Genomic DNA, 18,364 nt, shown 5'->3' with positions numbered 1-18,364 from the left:
ATTCAAAGAAACACAAACAACTCCACAATGAAAGATTTTGTCCTCTCTTTGCTGAGTCGTGGGTACGGCCAAATTGTGCCAAATGAAGACGGTCACGATGGAAGACTGGAGGTCTGTTTTGAACCAGAGGTAAATGTTTTTTATGTCTATATAAGACCAGTCAAAGATAAAGTTTGATTTGTTTGAATGCGCACAGTCAATGGAAACATGATCTCTTCTTAACTAGGACTACTTCAACTGGAAATCCCAGCCTCCATTGCTGCGTCTTACCAGCAGCGGCCGTTGTTTTGGAGGCCTGGAGCCAGTTCCTCCTAAGACCTACAGTACGAGGAGAGGGCCTCTTATTCTGTATTCAGAGGATCTCGCACTGGCATACCGGACTGGCCAGGTTAACAGGAAGAGAAAGGCTCCGAGCTGCCCAAAACAGGAAGTTGAGAAGCAGCTGCACACACTACAAGACCTGACTGGAGCTATTTTGGCTTTTGGAAAAACGAAGGTAAATCGGAGAAGTAGAAGAATAAATAAACAAGTTCTATACTAATTCTACACTATTACCCTTGCAAAGGGTAGTACATTTATTTTTATATTTATTACGGATATAATAAACTTAAAAACATTATACTTAGGCCTATGTGTAAACTGAATTTAATGTTTTCATGTTAGCTGCAATTAAATGAAAATGTAATATTTGAAATTTATATTAAATGCAATTAGCTGAACTCTAAAGTGCTTTTATCAACCAACTTAAATAGGATTCATGCACATCTTTATGTTATAATTATACATTTCGTTTACACTTTATTTTAAGGTGTCCTGGTTACAGTGTAATTATACATTTAAGTGCATATGGGTTTGGTTTAGTGTTACTTGCATGTAATTATGCATAATTAATTGTTATTATAATAGTAATGTAACATATGTAACAAGGACACCTTAAAATAGTGTTACCTACATTTCTATTGTCTTTAAAATATAGTTAAATAAGCATTAACGGTAAAATCAAATGTAATTTTTATGGAAACCTGTGTCATGTATGTAAATATATTTGTAATTACACATTTGTAATTAAACTGCAATTCAGTACTTTTCAGCATTTAAAATAATTTAAATGTAATATTTTATAACATGCTAGAGTTAAAATGATATACATATTTATATACATATTTTAATCAAAGCAAATTAAGTGTATTTATATAAAATAAATTAAAACTTTCTTAAAAATGAGCAATTACACTTTTTTAAAGTGTACTTTAGTGTGCTAAAGACTACAAATTATAAAATGTTTCTTATGTATAATTAAGTGGCCTTTAATTTTATCTGAAGGTACAGTAGTTGGTTTTTTTTTTGTTGTTTTTTTAAATAAGTATTTAGCGAGTGTTCCACAAAATAATGTTGTTACTGTTGTTGTTTATAAAGAGGTCATGAAATACCACTCATATTTTAATTACTTGACTTAATAGTCACGTTTAAAAACATATACTGAAAAGACCGCTGAACAGAACAGTCATCTGATTGATGTATCAGTTAACGTACATGTACATGACCGAGTACTGCATGAAGCGGTTCCTTATCTGTCAAATTTCTTCAGTTAAGAGGCCCAGATCTACTACAAATGAACCATTGTGCAGATCTGCCTGAAGTTTCCTCCTGATTGCCACAGAGCAAGAGAGGTGGGACGTAAACTTGAGGGACAGGCCAGTCCATAGTAAATCTTCCAGAATTTTACTGGCCAGAAAAGTTGAAGCTCAGGTTCAGGTCAGGGTGACAGACTCGGCGGCGGTATTAGTTTACCAGCTCTGATTGCCGTACCTCTGCTCTGCTGGCCAGAGAGGTAACCCCATCCTAAAGGCAAGTAGGTGAAATGTGGTATGTTCATTTTACATTTCACTCCATAACCTTTCACTGAGCGCTTCAGCTGCACCTGGGCTGGGCAGATAACGCTGCCGTCAGAACGCAGCACACACACACACACACACACATATGCGGTCAGTCCTCAAGGTGTCTTCAATTTCCACACATTCCAGGTCAATCAATCTGGTGATTTACCCATAATGTGCCGTTTGACCTCCGTGAGATGTGTGCTGCAAATCTTAATAAAGGTATCCCGAGGGATTTTACATAAGCACACAGTCCATAATCTATCCAACTCCAGTCCACCACAATCTGCTAATGCTCCACAGCCCTTGACTGTTCCCTCATTATATGCGCATTAATCCATCCTCTCTCTGCGCCCCCGAAAATCATCAGTCGATGCGGAAAGAGATCCAAAGGATCATCGAATCAGGTGTGCATCTTGAATGAGAAAAGTAAACTCCACGGTGGCTTCGTTTTCACAATGTCCAGCTTCTATCATCCAAACATAAACCTGCATGAACCATCAGAAGAGAAACTGCCCGAATACTCTATGATCAGCAGGAAAAGAGCAACTTCAATGACACCGAAAAATTTCTGCAGTATGTGACCGAAATGGCACCCTCTCGGGGCAAAAGGGGAATGATTCAGGCGATGAGAGCTGAATGCAGTAATCAGTGTGTTTACCTCATAGACATGAGGGTTTGGACATGGATTTGGAGGGGTTCCAGAGAGAAGGGCCTTTGGTTGTGGGTGGCCCTTGTGAAGTCTCGGTCCGTCACGTTCAACTACGGCAGAATGAAAACAACACAGGTGTGCTCCAGGGACTCAAAAATGGCCGCCATAGTCATCCTCAGCAAGACCAGATAAATTTAGACAAATAATGCTCAGAAGGACAGAATATCAGTATTATTGATAACAAAAAAATGTAGTTTAGTTAAATAATAATAAATAGCAACCCAATCTAAAATAATTCCAAAACTATCTAAACTAAAGTAAAAATTAACAAAACATTATTTTAGTTTTGCTTAAAACCTTTATAACCCACCTGCTTTCAACATTTTTAGAAAGCACCACTTTGGCAGCTTTAAAATATAATTCAAAACCTAAAATATTAAAAACTAAATTGAAAAGTCAAACAGAAAAAAAAAAATTGCTAAAATGTTAATTAAAATTAAAAAAAATTATAACCTTCCAACACACAAAAAAAAAAAAAAAAAAAAAAAAAAAAAAATTATATATATATATATATATATATATATATATATATATATATATATATATATATATATATATATATATATATATATATATATATATATATATGTTTTTTTTATTATTATTATAATATTTAATCATTTAAACATTTAACAATTTAGAAACATATACTGATCAAATAAAGACAAATGCTGTTTGTAAGTTAAACGTTTTATGTGAATAAATAAAAGCTACGCCGTCAGAAAAAATCCCCTTCAAAAGGTTACGGACATGTCTTTCAAACCCTAAAACACAACACAACGAAGTGCATAAATTAAAATACGGCTAAAAAACATGGAAAAATCCTTCACATTAACAAATAGTTTGTTTTGGGTTTTTTTTGCTTGTTTGTTTTTCTTAGGAACTGATTTCAAAGCATGATGTCTAGCACCTGGTTTCTCTTTATTATTGTTAAATGCTCAACCCAGGAGATCAAAACTTCTCAGTTCTCCTATATTCTTTTGGATCTATTGCAAGGTATTGCATCCAAAAGAACTCCAGTGTGACTTCCAGCTCGGCATTCACGTTTTCATTTTCCATTGACGTTTACTACAAAGAGGAGGCCACGTGCGGAGAAATCCATCATGCTAATACAGACAAATGACCTTGAAAATAGTGTGAACATTGTGTTTTTAGTGGTTTCAAAAGAGATAGTGGAACATGTTTGGAGAGGACTGAAAAATCAAACACCTGTGCTCTTTATATATGATTCTTTGTTTCCTTTAGTCAACGGTTGGATCTCTTGCCGGTGTAACGCACCGCTTTTTGCCAGATACTAAACATGCTACACAGATACAGAACATCAACACACATCACAGACCTGGAGAGAAGAACTATAATTCAAGCCAGGTTAAAGGTGAGACTCTCTAAACAATATTTTATATATTTTAAAGGTATACAGAATAAAGGGGAAAATGCTTTAACATGATCTTTCAAGTTAAATGTAAAGTAATTTATAATTACATTAAAAGGGAAATTTTAAAAACAAACAAACCAAAAAAACTCTTGAATTTCTTCTTCTGTGGAACATAATAAATGAATTAAACAATGCCCTGGCTGCTACGTTCAATATAATAATATTTGTTAAATGGAAGGAAATTAATTGGAGCAACATGAATAAATTATACATTTTGTTTTACTGTACGCAATCGTTCAAAAGTGTGCAATCAGTAAGTTTATTATTTTTTTATGTGTATTCAAGTACACACTAAATTGTAATATTACAAAAGATTTCTGTTTCAGGAAAATGCTGTTCTTTTGAATTTTCTATTCATCAAATAATACATAATACATAAAAAAGTCATGGTTTCCTCAAAAATATTAAGCAGTTTTCAACTTTGATAATAAGATATTATTCTTATTTAGCAAATCAGCATATTAAAATGTTTTCTGAAGGATCATGTGACACTGAAGACTGGAGAAATGATGCTGAAAACTTTGCCATCACAGGAATAAATTACACTTTAGAATATTTTACAATAGAATACAGCTGTTTGAATTTGCACTAATGTTTCACAACATAACGTTTTTTACTGTATTTTTAATCAAATAAATGCCTAGTGAACAGCTTTTCTTACAGACCCCAAACAATTGAAAAATAATGTACATTATACATCTAGCATAAAATATCTCATTGTTTTTCAGGAGATAAAAGTAATCAGATCAGATATCAGCCACATTTCCTCTGTTCCCCTCGGCCCAACAGGGCAGACCTGGGTCCTCTGCCACCCATAACGGATGTACAAATCCAGGAGCAAGCTCAAGCGGCACCAGGTAGAGTTCATGAAACACAAATGTCACTAACTATCAGATAAACGCTGACTATTCAAAAGCAGTTCTTGATTAGATCAACAACATCCTGTGCAGCACAGCAATGCCAGCGAACACAATGAACAAACTCAAAATATGTTTCTGTGTTTGTGCCAGTGTTTAGTTAAGATCCATTCAGAGGGCGAATGTTTACATCTTTAAGAAACGCATATCAGATACCTGCCTCTGAATGCACGCTATTCATGTCGGGACTGAAAGCATTAAGTTAGGAAAATCCCTGCAGTGCCAAGAGAAAGTAAAAACTGATTCCTAAAATGTAAACCGTTGCAACCACAAGCAGCTTCTTCAGCTTCTGCTCGCTGTGAAATATACACAGAATAATCCTTGTTCTTTAACTTAATGTCTATAATGATCTTGATTCCAGATGAACAAATGGCCTTTAAGACCAAACAACAGAAAGAGCAACTGAAAGAGAAGCCAAAAGAGAGAAAACGACCAAAAGGTCTCAGGATAGCAGTCGACACGTGCAGAGCTCAGATGAGTCCGATCCCTGAGACAGAACCTGCAAATCAGACTGAAGATCAAACAGTGACGCCAGCAAACAAAAAAATCCCCTCTACAGTATGTTCATCTGTCTCTTTTCCAACACTGACCTGAAATTCACTCTCTAACTATTTAATTGACACTGTGCTTTTGGCATCATAAGACCAGACACTTGGAAAGGTCTGCTCATAAGTAAACATCTGACCTTTAACAGCATCTGATTTCATTTTCTTGGTTAATCTCTGTCACTGACGTAATATACTGCTGTTTATGTGAAGAATTTGGCCTTTGAACGTTTACAATGAAAAACGTGGAGCAGAAATGCGAAAATGAAGTAGACTTTTTAGTCCATGCGTTCTTCCAGACTACGTGACCATAACTTCAAAACTCAGCTAAAGAGCTTTTCATTATTTTGCTCTGACATATACCAGATACTCCCACATGTGATCGACCATCCTAAGGATCTAAACGCCCGTGGGAAGCACAGCTGGATGGAGAATGGAGGTGGTGTTGGAGAGATATGCACTCTGAGGTCAGTGTATGTGGATTCGTCTTTGGAATACAGCCCACTCTCACGGGTCAACTACTACGGTGGACACATGGAGGGATCCCGCCAGAGTAAGATGAGATCTGAATCAGTATTTAGCCACCATTTAAAGTCTATACAATCCATATATGACATTCAGATACAAGCATGAAGTCATGAATGAGATGTTTGCTTTAGTGAGACACTGTGGAGGTGAAGCTCACATGAGGAGAGTGAATACAGAAACAGATCCCAGGTTCACCGTCTTCCACTTACCGCCCATTAACCAGAGCCCACTGGTCAACTCAGGCTCTGACAGCACTTTAACAACGGTAAGAATTCAGTTTGTGGTAATTAAAGTCCAAAAAAACATATGAAGACACATTTATCTCAACCCTAAACCAATGTACTTCTTATAACCGATCTTCATGTTGTTTTCCGCTTTTTTACATGTTAACTTCTGTGACGATAATGTCCTGACAAAACTTGTCAAAATATTACTGAAATATGTATTGTAAGAACACCTGGGGCTCTTATTCATGTGCAAACCTCAAAATGACTCTTTAATATAAATAAATCTCTCTGTTCTCTGCGTTTTAACATCCACTGTAGCTTCTGTACTACTCTAGACAACTCCTCCACAATGTGATTCTGTGGAAATGGTTGACTCTTGCTTGATAATCACTTGTCATGTTCTTCATTTGTAAATCGGTAAAGAATTAAATGTTAATATTGTGAAATACTGCATGCAAATTATTAGAACTCTTTTCTATTTTATTATAATTTATTCCTGTGATGCAAAGCTGAATTTTCAGCATCATTACTCCAGATTTTAGTGTCACATGATCCTTCAGAAATCATTCTAATACGCTGATTTGATGCTAAAGAAACATTTCTTATTATCAATGTGGAAAACAGTTGTGCTGCTTAATATTTTTGTGAAAACTGTGATACGTTTTTCCGGATTTTTTGACGAACAGGAAGAAAAAAAAAAACAGCATTTATTTTAAGTAGAAATCTTTTGAAATCATAAATGTTACTTTTAACCAATTTAATGCATATTTTCTGAATAAAAGTATTAATAGTTTTAAACAATTAATTATTTAAATATTTAACCTATTAAATCTTACTAACCCTAAAAATAGGAAAGATACAGTGTAAATGTTCTGAAACGACAAAACAACCTTGTCTCTGGTAAATTCACTATATCTTGCTTTTAAGTCTTTTGGAATTGTCTTGAAGAATCAAACAGAAATAAAAGAGAAAAAAAGCAGCTGTGAGAATTTACCGAAAAGGGAACTTCACGTACATCTCCCTGACATCAAAGTGGGAACTGCACATGAAAACCCCTCGGAGAGACGCATGCATAGCAAAGTGTTGCTGCTTTTCCCTGCACAAACAGAAGAAACAGACACCCATCAGCCAGATGGTATGCAACATCTCACTGCACACTATTACCAATAAATACAGAATAATGGGTTAGTTCATTATGTTGCATTTTACTAACCATTCATTCTTTACTGTGCCTCAGATGACCTCCACAGGACCCCTGTTAAGGAGACGGAGCCACATGGTGATTTGGAGCATACAGTGGGGCTAGACCAAAGAAAACAGGACCCTCACTCTGACAGCAAGTGCAGGATTATACAGATGGATCTTGGACATGTCATGTGGTCTGATGATCTGGAAAAAGGAGGTAATGATGGATTTATTTATTATTCAGGTTTGACAGAGTACAGCTGCTGATTCAGATATGACTCACAACATATTTGCTGAAAGAAATATGATGACTCTACAAAAACAATCCATCACAGAAAATATTCTTTTTGTGATATGGTCTTTTTGATTATCCACCTTTATGCCCAGTGCTGTACAACTGAAGCATTAACCAACAAATTCAAAACTGGTGCTAGAATTCAATGCAAACTCAAAAACTTGTCAAACATTTTCAGAAGACAAAACAGAATATCGTTGAAATACATATTGTAAGAACACCTGGGGCTCTCATTCAAGCGCAGAACTCAAAATGACTCACCCTGAAAGTCAACGGCAGTGTTGTATTGAAAACTGGTGAAGTGATGAAAAAATACAAGAACACTGCCAAAACCCTGACTTGTACATGTAAACGCATTACCATGAGTCTGGAATCAAGTGATCCCGCTAGGAATGTATTATAATAATAAATAACAAATAATAATAATAATAAATGTACTTTCAGATTCAATTTAAACATTACATTTAAAAACTAAATTCAGGATCGAGGAGTTTTCTATTTGAATATATTTGCAAATGTAATTTAGTCTTAAGTGTCACATGATCCTTCAGAAATCATTCTAATATGCTGATTTGGTTGGTAATTTTGTCATGTTTTCTTTGTGTTTTTCAGTTTAGAGACTCTTATTTTGATATTCTTATTCCTTCCTGTGTTTAAATTTGTTTATCACCATGGTTACTGATTGTCTTCCTCACCTGTGTCTTATTTAGTTGCTCATTAGCTCATCCTTGTGTATTTATAGCCTTTTGTTTCCTTAGTTCTTCATCTGATCTTGTCAATGTATAACTGTTGATTTGCATTGTTCCTGTGTTTCTCCTTTACTCCCATTTAATAGTGTGCTTTCTGTTTGGCCTAATAAAAATACCTCTAGCAAATACATCCTCACTTCAACTCTCTTTGCCTGAACCATACTGTGACAAATTTAAAGTCCTACCAATTTCTCATTTCATTCTTTTTTTCTTTCTTATTTTTTACCATCTCATTTTTCCTGCTGCTGACCGTCTTTCCTCTTCTCATTAGTTCACACATACTATCTGTAATAAGCTGTAGGCTCCAGGGTTGCAGCGGCTCATACAGTGAGGTGGTAGAGCGCAGCCCCCCTCTGAGGGCCGAGCACCTCTTCATGTGTGGCTCGGCTTGTGCTTGGCTGCAGATAAATGAAGTCTTTAGACAGGCAGAGCAGTGGGGAGTGAGGACAGGGGTGGTGGGAGATCTCAGGGGCCGATATGGTAAATAACAACACAGAGGCTAAGGTTCAGTTGTACATTAGCGCTCAGGGACCCAGGCAAAACAAGCTTCTATGAGAACGCTGTACTGCTGTAGATTTGACTTGAGCATTTCTGCAGTCATTTCTTGTTCAGTTTGAGATTGTTTAACTATTGCTACTGAAGAACTGAAGTGAATTCTTTACCTTTAATTCCCTCAGATCAACATCCCTCTCTTGGTCCATTGCCCCCCCTGGTGGGCCGGAGGGGTCCAGGTAAACAGAGCTCCATGGCTGTGTACAGACAGAGCCTACATGACCCTGCAGACACATCAGAAACACAAACAGGAAACACTAGAGGTTGTATCCCTCTGGAGCTCAGAGGTAACAGCATGCTTCATAAAGATCCACTTAAAGGGCACCTATTATTTCCCTTTTTTACAAGATGTAATATACTGTAAATCCTACCTGTCTCATGGCATAAACATATCTGGGGGCACTTTTTAGCGAGACGCGAAATACGTACCAATAAGGACATATCACTGCAGTTTCCAAAATAAATGAACACTAGAGGCAGTAAAACTCCAACGCCTTTTATTCCTTTTCACACAAATTTACAGTTTTGATTAATAAAGTGTAATTTTTGCACAATTACTTGAAGAAAATCATGTTATGACTTCAAAATAATATTAATATGCTGGGAGATTTGAAAACTGATGCTTTTGAACGTTAGCATCACACATATCCAGCTTCATATCTATGGGTTTTCATAGACGATAGGTTTGTTCGCTTGCTCACGGAGTACGGAGACGTACTTGAGAGGTGAAGAGCTCCGGTTTGAATCCTGTGTAACTACGGTTCGACAAAACAGTTCAAATCTGCATATAAGGAAGTTCAAATAGCATGGTTGCATCAGCAAATGCATTTTTATATCAGTTTTGCATTTGTCAACACTATCGGGTAGGTTTAGGGTTGGGTTTGGTGTAGGGTATATTTCGAACACGATAGAGCATTAATTTTTAGCGACGGCCCCCGGATATTTGAATTCTGAACCGCCGCAATACATACCTGAAGCAACGTAATAAAAACACAGCAATACGTACCTATATCAACGTAATAAAAATATGCCAGGGTTTACGTATTGAATCAGTGTTTTAGCGCCACTCAGTGGACATTTCTCTATGAAACTGCAGCGAAACGTGCAGTAAGGTATGTAAAAACGGTCTCGCTAAAAAGTGCCCCCAGGTACATTTATGCCATGAGACCAGGTTGTAAATCTCAGGTGTCCCCAGAATGTGTCTGTGAAGTTTCAGCTCAAAATACCTCACAGATCATTTATTATATCATTTTGAAAATGCCTATAGTGGAAGCAGAAACATGCTGTTTTCATGCATGTCTCTTTAAATGCAAAGGAGCTGCTGCTCCCTGCCCATTTTCCTTTACAGCTCCTACCTCAGATATTCTGCTAAAAAACATCTGTTTGGTTTTGATTATCATTTTTATTGCGCTGAAAACACGTGTTTTAAAGCCATTTCAGTTTAAACTTCTGATATATGGTTTTCTGAGCGTGCGCACAGAAAGCATCTACCACTCGGCATGTGAGTACTAAACTAAGTTCTCTTTCATGTCTTATTGCGATTAAACTGTCAAATACACACAAGTGTATGTTAAAAACAAACACATAAGTTACAAAAATACAGTTGGTTATGTCTGTGAAGGTAAACAGCTGGGAAAGAAATCACATGTTTATGCATGTTAACAGCATAATATACACCATAATATATGCAAAAAATAAAATAAAAAGAGAAAATTACTCACTGCTCTTGAATAAATCTTTTCTTTATCTTTAATAAGACATTTCTTATTTGAATGCTGCTTTTAAATGCTCTAGCGTGAAGATAAGCATGGCAGATTGTGTGCGGTTCATTCGGGGCGGGGTCTCTGCTAATACAGCAGTGTCCGTCAAACAGTCGTGGGCGGAGCTTGTGCAAAATGATGTCACATTGTACAGATTCTGCAAACGGCTTGTTCTGAGACACTGCTTATGATTTATAGGGATTAAAAAAAGGAGCGAGTGGATTTTCATTGTAGGGTTACGTTCATACACTGCCAACAAACATTTATGCTCAAACAATAAGTAAAAGTACATGTTGCATAATAAGTCTGATGTCAAGTGTCACCGTTTCTGGGTACAAGCATTCAATCAGATGCTAAAAGCAAACAACAAACCGTGCTAATATACACTCACAGTGTGCTGTAATACTACCAAAAAAATCATGATCCTAACCTTTATCTCCATACTAAAATCTCAGATGGTCAGACAGTGATTCAGCTTTAAAATATTGGTGCATGGGACGCCATGACCCTGGAGACTGTAGTTTAAAACATGCATTTTTAAATGCTTAGCTTAAATGTGGAATACTGTATGAATGAATAGTGCTCATAAACAGCTGCTGAAATATTCTCAGTCGAAACAGAATCAGTATTCCTTACATTACAACTTAACAAGTGGATTAAAGACATCTTCTTTTTCCTTTTTGAGGTTTGTTAAGTCTCACTGTTTGAATCTCTGTGTTTGTCAGAATGGCAGGGAGGCAAAGCAGTGGGCACCCTAATAATGGGTCCTGACGGTGAAATCATACGCTTGTCTCTCTGGGATCCCGCAGTTGACACTGAGGACCACCCAATCATGGGTGATGTCATACAAGATCACGGTAATCGAGGCTTTACTTGGATTTATATTGTGCTCAACCAAATAAACACAGAACACAGAAATGTCTATACTGGCTTTGCTTGCAGGGCTCTTAAGGAAAAGGAAAAAATGTTCACAAGACGTTATTCTCAACGACGTTTATTAGAGTTATTATGTTGTAAATGTCACTTGTTGTCAGGGGAGTCTGTATTAGTGTATTTCAAGGACAGAGGAGGTGATGGGTGAGAATTCAGGTCAAATAAAGGGAAACACAGCAGACAAAACAAGAACAGAGAGAACAGGAGGTCTGTAACAGATAGAGATGATGTTAACATGAAGAATGTACTTCTTTGTTTCCAGTTCTTAAGGTTGTGACTTCTGAGGGAGATTTGAAACAGCCTTGGACGATCCTCATACAGGACCACGATACAGATGAAGGTTAGCATTTCCTATCCAAAGTACAAGAAGAATTTAATCTGGAGTGTGCAGATTTATCATTAAACATGGTTCATATACCTATCATATCATAAATATATAGTAGAAATAATGGAGTTGAATTTTATATTTCTGCATTACACACAAATGAAATCTGAGAATCTGAAGATTTTTTAATGTTTTTGAAAACAGTCTCTTATGCCCACCAAGTCTGCATTTATTTGATTAAAAATACAGTTAAAGAATGTAATATAGCTAAATAATAGCTATATTAGCTATTTCTAAAATGCATTTTATTCCTGTGATGGCAAAGTTGAATTTTCAGCATTGGTGCTGACATGAATAAATATGATATATATATATATATATATATATATATATATATATATATATATATATATATATATATATATATATATATATATATATATATATATATATATATATATATATATATATATATATATATATATACACACATGTATTTATTATATATATACACTTTTTATATTTTTGTGGAAGTCGTTACGTTTTTTTTTATTTGTTTATCATTTAATAATATAATTTTTAGGGTCAATGAGATTTTTGTTGGTGTATATAATAATAATAATAATTATTATAATATTAATTATTATTATTAAATATTGTTAATTATTAATGCTGCTCATATTAAAACGTGAATAATATAATATAATAAAGATTAATTGTAGAATTCTATTATTTGGCTACTCTTTTATGAGTTTCGATCTCCTGGGCTCATTGTCTGATGTATCTGTAGATGTTCCAGCCTTCATATGGGTTCACTTAAGAAACTTTCATTAAATTAGCATTTTTATATAACTAACCTTTTTTAGAAATTCATCCCATCCTCAAACTCATTTCATATGGGCTCTAACGAGTAAAATACAAGTAAAAATAGTACAGTACAATGAAACATGCATATAAAGCACACGCCGCCCCCTCCCTCCCGCTCTCATGCTGGCTGCTGCACATCTGGTAGTGGTTTGCAGCAGTGAGGTATCCCGGACAGAGAAACCCGATACCCCCCCAGGCTGAGGCCTAATCCAGGCTCAGGAGTCTGTGTGACTGACAGAGGCTGTGTTTTCTCAAGCCGACCTCTGGAGCTGCTCTGTTTCCTTTATCCTGTCACTGGTCAGAAACTCAACCCCCACCGACCTGCCTTAACCCACCGAACCCCCTCCTCCATCGGCTCGCCATGCAAGCGCTCTCTTCATTCGCCCCTTTCCTCCTATTCAGGCCCCTTCTGAAACAGGCACTTTCTAAATAAGGACTCTTTGAGCAAATGGCTATCATCCCAGGGGCTACATCCACGTACCATGATATATATCAAAGCACCACAGCATAACTTTCTGATACTATCTCTGTACTACGGTACCGTGAGAGTACTATTTTGTTTAAATTCATAACAAGTTCCCCTATTGATTTATTTGAGTGTTAGAAACAGCCTGACGTGTATTACAGCGGGTCATTCATCCATTAACAGACGTAAGTGCTGCAGACAGCACTTTAACCTAAAACCAAATGCCGATACGCGTGTCCTTGGGCTTATTCTGGGATGTTTTATGCTTGTATGTCTGGACGTTGACAACGTGCTAACAAGTTGGTCACTGAAAATAGTAAGGAGTGTTCAGAGGTGCCACATAGCATTCTGGGGTGTCTGGAATGCTGGAGACGGGTGGAGTTCATTACAGATAGACCCTCCACCAGCAGAAGAGGAGGAGGAAATGAAGCAGTGAAAAGAAGAGGCGGTAATATTTCCCCTTCTTTGTGAAGCTAAAAATGAAGTGGATTTTTTCATCCCATTTGTCGAAATATTGATTTATTTTGAATTGAGGTTGATATCAAAGCAAAAACATGCTGTTCCTTCAATAAGGAGCTTATATAGAATTAGAATCGTGCAACATTTACTGCAATAACAACAGAAAATACTGGTTATCAAATATGTACTATACTTTAAATGTATTATATATCACTGCCCTCTAATGGACATTCACACTGCATGATTTTCCAAAACATCAAAATCACTGGCATGGCAACTTACAACTTGGATCATATTATAACATAAATAGTTTATTTCCTATTACAATTATGTTTAGTTTTAAATTTGCATAGTACATTTTTCAGCATGACCCGACAATTTTGTCATCTTGTACAAATGTTTATGTCCTATAAGCCCAGGTTGAAAACATCAGAGACCTGATGCATAAAGGGTACAAAAATGGGCATTGAAATGTGCGCATGCAAGTTTCCACTCACTTATCTGGATGTGTGCAAGCTTTCAAATGACATAACAATCATTATCCAGAAGTTGAAATATATATAATAGCCTGCTAAGTGAGTGATGCACTGATATTAGACAATTGGATTTACTCTGCAAAACAAGTATCTGATTGCTAAGAAGAAAAAAAATCTAAACATCCTGCCAAAACTGCATAAAATCGGTTTGTTTAAAACATTTAAAAATACTTTGATGAGAATAAGTCTTCCCTAAAAACATTTTCTGAAAAGCCTTTTATGTACATGATTTTGGCAAATGTATGTTTTATGGCTATTTGAATGTTTTTATTCTAAAAGGATACTGAATTATTTTTAGCAATGCAATGAAAAGGCATTTACACTCCATATCTAATATTTTTCTAGTATCTTGTAGGCTATTGTGATACAAGGTAGCATTATATGGATAGGGATATGCATATGGAAATGATATACAAAGGGGGGGTATGGATAGGGATAGTAAAAGGAGGTGTTGTACGTGCCAATGATTTCTAAATAGCTACTTTTGTGCAGGTTCTGGCATGAGTACAGATTTACACATCTGCCTTTTGTGCATCCATGCAATTGTAGGATGTAATATAAACACAGGTTTATACATGAAGCCCTAGTTATTTTTTACCAAAAAAAAAAAGAGAGCTCAAATTAATGAGATGCATGAGATTAATGAGATTCAAATAGTTTAGTAGACAATCTCTAAACTGTTATTTAACAATGAAGAGGTGTGGTCAGCCTAACTACCACTACTAATGAGGTAACTAACAAGATGTTTTATATATGAAATATAAGCACACGTCCAGTTAAAAACAAATCTAGTGACCTACATTTAATTTTCACTGCCTGTTTAGACAGACGTTCAGCAGGGGCTCTGACATACAAACAGAGAAAGAAGTGAGACAGAGTCAGAAATCAAGAAAAGACAGAAGGAGAAAGCAAGCGGAAGAGCAGTCCTGTTGCTTTTCGGCAGGATTTGTGTCACGCAGGATGAATAATTGCAGTGGATGGGTGTGTGAGATCAGAGGGTGTGGAGAGACGGAGCAGGGGTCTCACTCACAGCGCACAGCAAGAATGTGGAACAAAATGCAGCCCCTCTCTCCTGAGGATGGGGTCGGCCCTGCGTTCACACCACCTTACAGGCGAATGTGTGAGGCTCTTTCCATCCCCCCTCAGTTAAACTCGCTCCCTCATACTGTCTATATCCTCCACACACCCGTTTCTTTGCCTCATTGACATCAAAGCAGCGCTGGAACCCATTAAAACAGACAGACCTGCTGAAAAATAAACCATTGCTGGTTGGTGCAAAATAACTGGTCGCTCTGTGTCCAGACTACAGGCCGGGCACGCATAATATAGGGACAAAGAAAAACACTGCCGATCCTAAAGCAGGACACTAAACATGCTCGCTGTCTCATGGTTTAATGCAGAAGCCAGAAATGCATGCAAAAGTGTGTGTGAGATATCTGTGTCAGTAAAATACATTGTATAAGTGGCAAACTGAGAAGCTGCGGTTGCTATTCTACAACCTAAATCAAACCGCACTGTAACTTCAGAACTATTTTCTCAGACAAAAAGATATACCGGATTTGACTGAGAAATGACTAGACATATAAACATACTATTATGAATAAATTTAGCATGGCAAGCTGAACTGCTGTCATGTGCTGTTGAGGTTTTTGTGAGCGATCATGCTTGGGACAGGCCTATGTTTCTTGTGCCCCCTGCTGGAATGCAGCACTTTTTTCACGAGGTTCGTCCACCTTGCAAGCATACTACACTTCAGCCTTACGACAACCCAGTGCGTTTGTGTCATGTCAGAATGATTGTATTTACAAGAGCGCCACCATGAAGTCGTAGTTACAGGTGGGAGGTTTACCAGCACTGACTTGGCAAATTGTGTCAAAATAAAGATTTATGGCAGAAGCAAATTGGTATCAATCAAAATAAGCTGTGATTGTGAATGGTGATGGTACAATTTAGTTTGTAGGCATTTTGTGTACACTTGATGAAGACTTTGATTTAACTGTTTTATTTGGGCCAAACTAACACAGGACAAAATACAGATAAAGGGTCCGTTAAACACCTAATGTGCACTGGTTACTCTTTACTAGCACTACCGCTAAAATATGTAGTTTCTTTGTCAACAAGTCAAACTGTTCAACAATTTAGTCTTATTGTTTTTGAAAGAAGTCTCTTATGCTCACCAAGGCTGCATTTATTTAATCAAAAATACAGTAAAATTAAGAGATTTATTTCAATTTAAATGAACTACTTTCCATTTTAATATATTTTAAAATGTATTTTTTCCTGTGATGCAAAGCTGATTTGTCAGCAGTCATTACTCCAGTCTCACGATCCTTCAGAAATCATTCTAATGATTTGCTGCTCAAGAATAGTATCAATGTTGAAAATATTTGTGCTGCTTAACATTTTTGTGTCTTTACTGTTACTTTTCATTGATGTTGCCCTTGCAGAATAAAAAAAAAAAAATACGGAACTCGAATATTTGAACAATAGTTTATATTCGACTGCATTTATCTTCTTTAAAACTCATGCAGAAACATGTTATGTGTGTTCGCAGAGGAAGACACCACAAGTAATACTGAAGAAACCACTTCAAACACTGAACAGCTTGACTCTAGTCATGAGGTATGTCCTCACACAAACCTTTCCATTCACTACAGGTGCTGAGTGTGAGAGACACTTTTATTATCTAGTATGAAATATTTCACAGTGAGAGAGAAGGAATTAACTAGGAACTCAAATTCAGTGCACCCACCGCAATATAGCAAAGTCTGATAAACCCCCTTTAATCAAACCCAGTTCTGTTTCCAAATTAATGATTTGGAATTTAATGATATTTCCCGACAAAGCCAGCATGCTTGTGCTCTCAATTAATATTCTTTTGAAACTTCTGTGTGGAGCACAGCATGTGTTGATCAGTAGTTGTAATTAATCAAGCAACATAAGGTGCAATCAAAATTGATTTTGTTTTTAAGGACACCGCTAAGTGCTTTTTTGGCACTAGAGAAGTTTTCCGTCCCTGTGATCCTTAACATTGTGCAGAGCAATGGCAAAAACACAAGAACTTTGCACAGCACATTTTCATTTTAGGGGTTTTTAACTTCAGCTTCTTTTGCCAGAAACAACTCACGATCTATGAGCCTGAAAATGTTTTTCTGTGAAAATCACTAAACATTTGCCTGGTGCTATCTTCTGCAGGGGTTTAAGATCAGGAAAACTGCAGAGAAAATTAACACTAAGAGGCGGCATCCATTAGGTTCCTACAATAAAACAGTTTGGAAGAGACAGGTGAGCTTGAACATGATAACATCAGATTGATGTTGACCTCTGGGAAATTTTAGGTGAAAAACCAGATGCTGCTTTCTGTAGGTGTTTAAGGTCAACTCTCATGAAGAAACTAATGCAGAGGAGGAGGAGGAGGAACAGGAGGAAGAGGTAGAAGAGGAGGACGTGGATGAGGAAGATGAGGATGAGGAAGATGGTTTAGACTCTGAAAATAAACCCATTTATAATGCACATGTGAGTTTAATTTCATATCATCATGTCCTTCAAAACCTGTATGACTTTCTCTCTTTTCCATTTTCCTCCGTGTAAGTAAATCAGTAAGTCATGGCAAAAGATCATATATCATATATGTGTGAATCTTTTCTGTAGGTGTCTAGGAAAGCTCACACACAACAGAATAATGCAGCGGATGAAGAGGACGATTTAGGCTCTGACTGTCAGATTATTCAGGAAGAAAGGGTGAGTCCTCTCTTAGCAGCACACTATTATGGGATTTGTTATAACCAAGTAACAGTTCATCTAGGGTTCCAGCAGTAATGATTTTGTGGAAATCACAATGAAATATGAGAGACGCTGTTTTTTGTAGGCAATTAAGGTCAAATCACGTGTAAAGCAGACTAAAGCCAAGAGGAAGGAAAATCATTTAGGCGCTGACAATGAAATAATCCAGGAGGAACAGGTGAGTCTTCCTCTTTTACCTGTATACAGTACGCT

The 18,364-nt window shown here is 36.6% G+C and overlaps 1 protein-coding gene across 1 annotated transcript in view; it reads right to left on the bottom strand.

The window, feature by feature from the left end:
• Positions 1-11,484: 11,484 nt before the first annotated feature.
• Positions 11,485-18,364, bottom strand: part of LOC306877199 (protein FAM117B-like) — a 64,664-nt gene continuing 57,784 nt past the window's right edge. Inside the window, exon 9 of the transcript XR_013784877.1 lies at positions 11,485-11,494. The gene's annotated coding sequence lies outside the window, so the exon portion shown is untranslated. The remainder of the gene's footprint in view (positions 11,495-18,364) is intronic.

This window comes from Barbus barbus (genome assembly GCF_936440315.1).
Source record: "Barbus barbus genome assembly, chromosome: 11".
Lineage (NCBI taxonomy): Eukaryota > Metazoa > Chordata > Actinopteri > Cypriniformes > Cyprinidae > Barbus > Barbus barbus.
The sequence above is the reverse complement of the archived record's forward strand: the minus strand, read 5'-3'. Positions and strand labels throughout refer to the sequence as shown.